Source organism: Astyanax mexicanus, unplaced genomic scaffold, assembly GCF_023375975.1.
Source record: "Astyanax mexicanus isolate ESR-SI-001 unplaced genomic scaffold, AstMex3_surface scaffold_41, whole genome shotgun sequence".
Classification (NCBI taxonomy): domain Eukaryota; kingdom Metazoa; phylum Chordata; class Actinopteri; order Characiformes; family Acestrorhamphidae; genus Astyanax; species Astyanax mexicanus.
The window spans coordinates 1285001-1291541 of record NW_026040051.1 but is presented as its reverse complement, the minus strand read 5'-3'; the positions used below and the strand labels follow the sequence as shown (position 1 = coordinate 1291541).

Genomic DNA, 6541 nt, shown 5'->3' with positions numbered 1-6541 from the left:
CCTTTCGATCGGCCGGGGGCGACGGAGGCCATCGCCCCACGCTTCCGAACGACGTTCGCCCATCCCTTAGGGCCGACTGACCCATGTTCAACTGCTGTTCACATACCAAGATCTGCACCCACGGCAGCTCCACCCGGGCCCGCGCCTGAGGCTTCTGCGCCACCGCGCACGCGTTAGACTCTTTGGTCCGTGTTTCAAGACGGGTCGGGTGGGTAGCCGGCATCGCCGCTGACCCCGAGCGCCCTTTTGTGCGGAGGCCGGTCCCCGCCCTGGCTGCGCGACGCGGTTGGACGCGGACTGAGGACAGTCCGGCCCGGTCGACGGCACGCGCAGGGGATGGAGGGGCCCCATCCCTCCCCCGCAGGGGAAGGAAGGCGCGGAGGTACTCACTGGGGCCCCGGGGGTAAGCGGCGAAGTCGGGGCGGGAGGGCGCTGTAAAGCTTGCGGGCCGGAGCTCGCGAGCCACCTTCGCCCCCTGACCCTTCCAAGCCGAACCGAGGCCGGTCGCGGCGCACCGCCGCAGAGGAAATGCGCCCGACGGCGGGCGTTGGCCCGAGCCCGCCGGTGGCCTCCCTCGCGGGAGGAGCTCGCCGGGCGGACTGGTACGACACCGCCGCCGGGTTGAATCCCCCGGGCGGACTGTGCGGACCCCACCCGTTTACCTCTTAACGGTTTCAGCCCTGTTGAACTCTCTCTTCAAAGTTCTTTTCAACTTTGCCTTACGGTACTTGTTTGCTATCGGTCTCGTGCCAGTATTTAGCCTTAGATGGAGTTTACCACCCGCTTTAGGCTGCATTCCCAAGCAACCCGACTCCGAGAAGAACCGCGACCTCGGCGCGGCGGGGGCCGTTACCGGCCTCACACCGTCCCTGGGCTGAGCCTCTATCAGAAGGACTCAGGCCCCCCGGCCCGCGCCGAGAGATACGGACTTCTATACGCCACATGTCCCGGCGCCCGTGAAGGACGGGGGATTCGGCGCTGGGCTCTTCCCTCTTCGCTCGCCGCTACTAGGGGAATCCTTGTTAGTTTCTTTTCCTCCGCTTAGTAATATGCTTAAATTCAGCGGGTCGTCTCGTCTGATCTGAGGTCGCGCTCGAAGGGCTGTCGTCGCCAGGCGTACGCCGCCGCGAGGGAGGGCGGGAACCACCCCTCGCGGTCTGGCTGGAAACCGTTCGGAGGAACCCTTCGAGACGGGGAGGTTCGATTCGGCCGGAGGACGGGATGAAAACGGCAAGAAAAAACTTAAGCCCCCCTCTTCGCCTTCTACCGGAGCATTTCCTACTAGCCTCTCTTTTGCCGCGCGCTCGGCCCGAACGAAAAGGAGAGGGAGGACGGAGATCCGCCGACGGAGAGACGGTGCGCATAACGGGCAGCCAGAGAGGGTAAAACCCACCGGCAGCCGTCGCTACGACGTCTCTCCACGGATCGCCGCCACCTCTCCCTCGCCGGAACGAGGAACGGTAGAGGACGGTGTGTGGAAAGCCGGCCTCCGAGACCCATCGCTGGGCAACGGAGACGAAGGCGAGAGGGGTGGACGAAAGTCTTTCCCCCACGATCAAGCCCGTCGAGCGGCTTTTATCGAGTCCCAAACGAGAAGGGAACCTGGCCGAGTCTGCTTTTAGGAAGACGAAGGTGCCTCGGAGCGGGCACCTTCGAACCTCCAGCCGCGGTCCCCTCGAACCGTCTCTTACTCTTCCCCGGAGGGAAGAGGGAGACAAAACGAAAAGGTCCGATAGATTGGAATAGCGACCCTCAGACAGGCGTGGCCCCGGGATTGACCCGGGGCCGCAATGTGCGTTCAAAGTGTCGATGATCAATGTGTCCTGCAATTCACATTAGTTCTCGCAGCTGGCTGCGTTCTTCATCGACGCACGAGCCAAGTGATCCACCGCTAAGAGTTGTACTCTTTATGTTTTTTTGTTTCAAAGCCATGTAACCAACAGACACAAAAGTGATGGTTGAAATAATGTTTTACGGCAGCCGCGGGTACGGGCGCCCCGGAATGCCGAAGCGAACTCGGGGTCATCAAACCGTGCCGCCGAGCCGCCTCTGGAGAGAAACCCCGCAGACGGACTTCGGGGGCCAGGTACCCGTCTCCCTTTGGCCGTAAAACATTTTTTTGTTCCCAGGACACCGGTTTGCATCAAGTCATTACAGGCCGAAGGGAATCCCTGTAGTTCCCGACGTCGGGCCGTGGGTTGAAAGGAGGGCTTGTGGATGTAGGGAGTCGTACCTACCAGGAGGTACTACCAACCCCGATCCCGGTAATGATCCTTCCGCAGGTTCACCTACGGAAACCTTGTTACGACTTTTACTTCCTCTAGATGATCAAGTTCGATCGACTTTTCAGCACAGCACCAAGGCCCCGCGAAGGAGCCCCGGCGTGGCCGATCCGAGGACCTCACATAACCATCCAATCGGTAGTAGCGACGGGCGGTGTGTACAAAGGGCAGGGACTTAATCAGCGCGAGCTGATGACCTGCACTTACTGGGAATTCCTCGTTCATGGGGAATAATTGCAATCCCCAATCCCCGTCACGAACGGGTTAAAGCGGATTATCCGCGCCTCTCGGCGTAGGGTAGGCACACGCTGGCCCGGCCATTGTGGCGCGCGTGCAACCCCGGACATCTAAGGGCATCACAGACCTGTTATTGCTCCATCTCGCGTGGCTATACGACACTGGTCCCTCTAAGAAGTTAACCGCGACCGCGGGGGGCCGCGTAACTATTTAGCACGAAGGAATCTCGTTCGTTATTGGAATTAACCAGACAAATCACTCCACCAACTAAGAACGGCCATGCACCACCACCCATAAAATCGAGAAAGAGACATCAGTCTGTCAATCCTTTCCGTGTCCGGGCCGGGTGAGGTTCCCCGTGTTGAGTCAAATTAAGCCGCAGGCTCCACTCCTGGTGGTGCCCTTCCATGAAGTCCTTTAAGTTTCAGTTTTGCAACCATACTCCCCCCGGAACCCAAAGACTCTGGTTTCCCCGCACGCTGCCCGGCGGGTCATGGGAATAACGCCGCCGGATCGCGGGTCGGCATAGTTTACGGTCGGAACTACGACGGTATCTGATCGTCTTCGAACCTCCGACTTTCGTTCTTGATTAATGAAAACATTCTTGGCAAATGCTTTTGCTTTCGTCCATCTTGCGCCGGTCCAAGAATTTCACCTCTAGCGGCGCAATACGAATGCCCCCGGCCGTCCCTCTTAATCATGGCCCTGGTTCAGGAAACCCACAAAATAGAACCAGAGTCCTATTCCATTATTCCTAGCTCAGGCATTCAGGCGAGTTTGGTGCCCGCTTTGAACACTCTGATTTTTTCAAAGTAAACGCTCCGGACCCCTGAGGACCGGACACCCAACCAAGGGCATCCGGGGGGCGCCGGGAGGCAGGGTCTGGGACAGGCGGTATTTCGCCTCGCGGCGGACCGCCAGCCCACTCCCGAGGTCCAGCTACGAGCTTTTTAACTGCAGCAAATTTAATATACGCTATTGGAGCTGGAATTAAGGCGAAAAACGAAAAATCCTCCAGAGCGCGGGCGAACTCGCTCCGAGGCCGACCGGAGTGCACCTTCGTCGGGCACGGGAGTCGGGCGAAGGGGGTCAGAAATCCTGGAGCTCGCCACCCTCACTAGTTTTTGGCGTGAAATGGTAGACCAAAAGTGAGGACTTTTCGCACTTTTTCGGCCTGCCACTGGTAGACCGAGTGGGACTTAGTCATTTTTTCGACTTTTCGAGCCTACCACTGGTAGACCAAGTTGGACTTAGTCATTTTTTCGACTTTTCGAGCCTACCACTGGTAGACCAAGTTGGACTTAGTCATTTTTTCGACTTTTCGAGCCTACCACTGGTAGACCAAGTTGGACTTAGTAATTTTTTCGACTTTTCGAGCCTACCACTGGTAGACCAAGTTGGACTTAGTCATTTTTTCGACTTTTCGAGCCTACCACTGGTAGACCAAGTTGGACTTAGTCATTTTTTCGACTTTTCGAGCCTACCACTGGTAGACCAAGTTGGACTTAGTCATTTTTTCGACTTTTTGAGCCTACCACTGGTAGACCAAGTTGGACTTAGTCCACCAAGCCTGGGATTCAGCCCTCAGCCTGGACATCTTGGGAACCAGCCCTGGAGGACTCCCCCAGGCCTGGGCTCCATCCACCAGCCTGGGACCCTCAGGAACCAGCCCTGGAGGACTCACCCAAGCCTGGGCTCCATCCACCAGTCTGGGACCCTCAGGAACCAGCCGTGGAGGACTCACCCAGGCCTGGGCTCCATCCACCAGTCTGGGACCCTCAGGAACCAGCCCTGGAGGACTCACCCAAGCCTGGGCTCCATCCACCAGTCTGGGACCCTCAGGAACCAGCCCTGGAGGACTCACCCAAGCCTGGGCTCCATCCACCAGTCTGGGACCCCTTGGGAACCAGCCCTGGGTGCTTGGACCCCTAGTCATTGCCACTCTCCTCATTAGCCCGACGGCACCCCTTTGGAAATCCCCCCGACGAAAAATCCTCCAGAGCGCGGGCGGACCCGCTCCGAGGCCGACAGAGGTGCACCTTCGTCGGATAAGAGAGTCGGCCGAAGGGGGTTCGAAATCCTGGAGCTTGCCACCCTCACTAGAAATATCGTGAAATGGTAGACCAAAAGTGAGGACTTAGAAATTTTTTCACACTTTTCCGACCTACCACTGGTAGACCGAGTGGGACTTAGACATTTTTTCCAACTTTTCGCATCCACCACTATTAGAACAAGTTGGACTTTAATTTTCCAATTTTCCACAGCTACCACTGGTTGACCAAGCTCAACCACACCACAAGGCCGGCTCAGGGCTACCATAACTCCAAAGCCAAGAAGTAGTGCAGCGGTACATCGCATCTGCATGGTTCCCTGGAAAGGCTTCACTCAGCCGCGGGGGATCGAACCCCGAGTACAATATCACCCCTTCCAATCAGCGCATTTATGGGGTTAACTTTCACAGACTTGGGTGGGCCACAGGTGGGCACAAAAATGAAAATGCAAGCCGAAAAATGTGCAACTTTGCCAGATTTATTTATTTCAATTTTCAGCCTTGCACTTTCATCAGTGTTCCAATGGAAATTCCCTAACCCTAACCCTAACCCTAGTACTTGGATGGGAGACCACCTGGGAATACCAGGTGCTGTAAGCTTTTCCCCTCTTGCTTCTATGACTATGGTCTTGTTATACATTACTAGTATGTTATCTGAAACCCAACATAGATGAAGTCGCATAAGTAGTCTTGATGAGAGTTCTGCAGTCGCTTCCGGTCACACTACCCTGAGAATGCCCGATCTCGTCTGATCTCGGAAGCTAAGCATGGTTTGGCCTGGTTAGTACTTGGATGGGAGACCACCTGGGAATACCAGGTGCTGTAAGCTTTTCCCGTTTTGCTTTTATGACCATGGTCTTGTTATACGTAACTATTGTGTTGTCTGAAACCCAACATAGATGAAGTCGCATAAGTAGTCTTGATGAGAGTTCTGCAATCCCTCTTAACATGCCCTGGCCCGCCGGCGGGCCAGAAATCCGCATGAATTATTAAAATCATATTTGCTTGTGTTTATCTGAGTAACTGTAGGGTCAATATAGACAAGCTATATACCATTTAAAAGCTTAGAATCTCAGCTTTTCAGTCATCTAGATCATTTTATCTTTATATATTCTCAAATATTAACTATTCCAGTGTTAATATACCTTGCAGACAAGATTTTAAGAAAAAAATATAGTTATGATATGAATATTCATATTTTTCATAACGACATAGTTTACCAAAGGGGGCTAAAATATACATCGAACGAACGGGCAGGCTCTCGGGATTACGGGGATATACGCCTTTCATCTCTAAAGTGTACCGTTACTGAGTTACAGGCAAAAGAGTAAGTTTTTTTAACTTCAGATTCATCTCATATGAAAAATTGGAGCAGCGCTGTGAGGAGCCCCTCACCCCGCCCTCGCGGCTCAGACCGAAACACAGGCACTCACCCCGTTCAGCAGAGTGAGAGCTTCAATCCGATACCAAACTCGACCTGATACTCCTCTCCAGTCTGTAGAAATCCTCAGGAAAGCGTAAAGAGTGCTCCCAAAAAGCGGCGGATCATCTTCACTAATTAATTCGTATAAACTGAACCGTATGTCCGATCGCTACCGGTCAAAAACTTCCTTACTCATCGGAACCTTACCTAGCGACTGTGTCGTCACTCAGACCTCTCGGCCAATCAGAGGCGGAGAAATGGAGTCAGGAGCGGCGATAGGCCGAATTTAACCGCTGTCGTCAGGCTCTGACCAGTCAAAGAGAGTTTTCTGCGAGATTTCACACTTCTGGCTTATTCTATGGCCCAGTAGAGAGCGTGTTAGGCCCATTTAGTGCAGGAAAGGTAGTCAGTCACGTTTTTTAAAGGCTTTTTGTCAGAATAGGCCTGTTCTTTGCTGAAAGGTTATTATTTACTGTAGGTCCAATATCTTTTAAACTATAAGACCTTTTAATTCCAAATTTTACAGGGTGAAAGTAGACCACTAATGGA

The 6541-nt window shown here is 54.2% G+C and overlaps 2 non-coding genes across 2 annotated transcripts; one reads left to right on the top strand and one right to left on the bottom strand.

The window, feature by feature from the left end:
- Window positions 1-1746: 1746 nt before the first annotated feature.
- LOC125794737 (5.8S ribosomal RNA) lies at window positions 1747-1900 on the bottom strand. The gene has a single exon (XR_007433749.1). It is a non-coding gene; the product is annotated as a 5.8S ribosomal RNA (ribosomal RNA).
- A 3379-nt stretch (window positions 1901-5279) lies between these two features.
- LOC125794621 (5S ribosomal RNA) lies at window positions 5280-5398 on the top strand. The gene has a single exon (XR_007433727.1). It is a non-coding gene; the product is annotated as a 5S ribosomal RNA (ribosomal RNA).
- Window positions 5399-6541: the final 1143 nt, after the last annotated feature.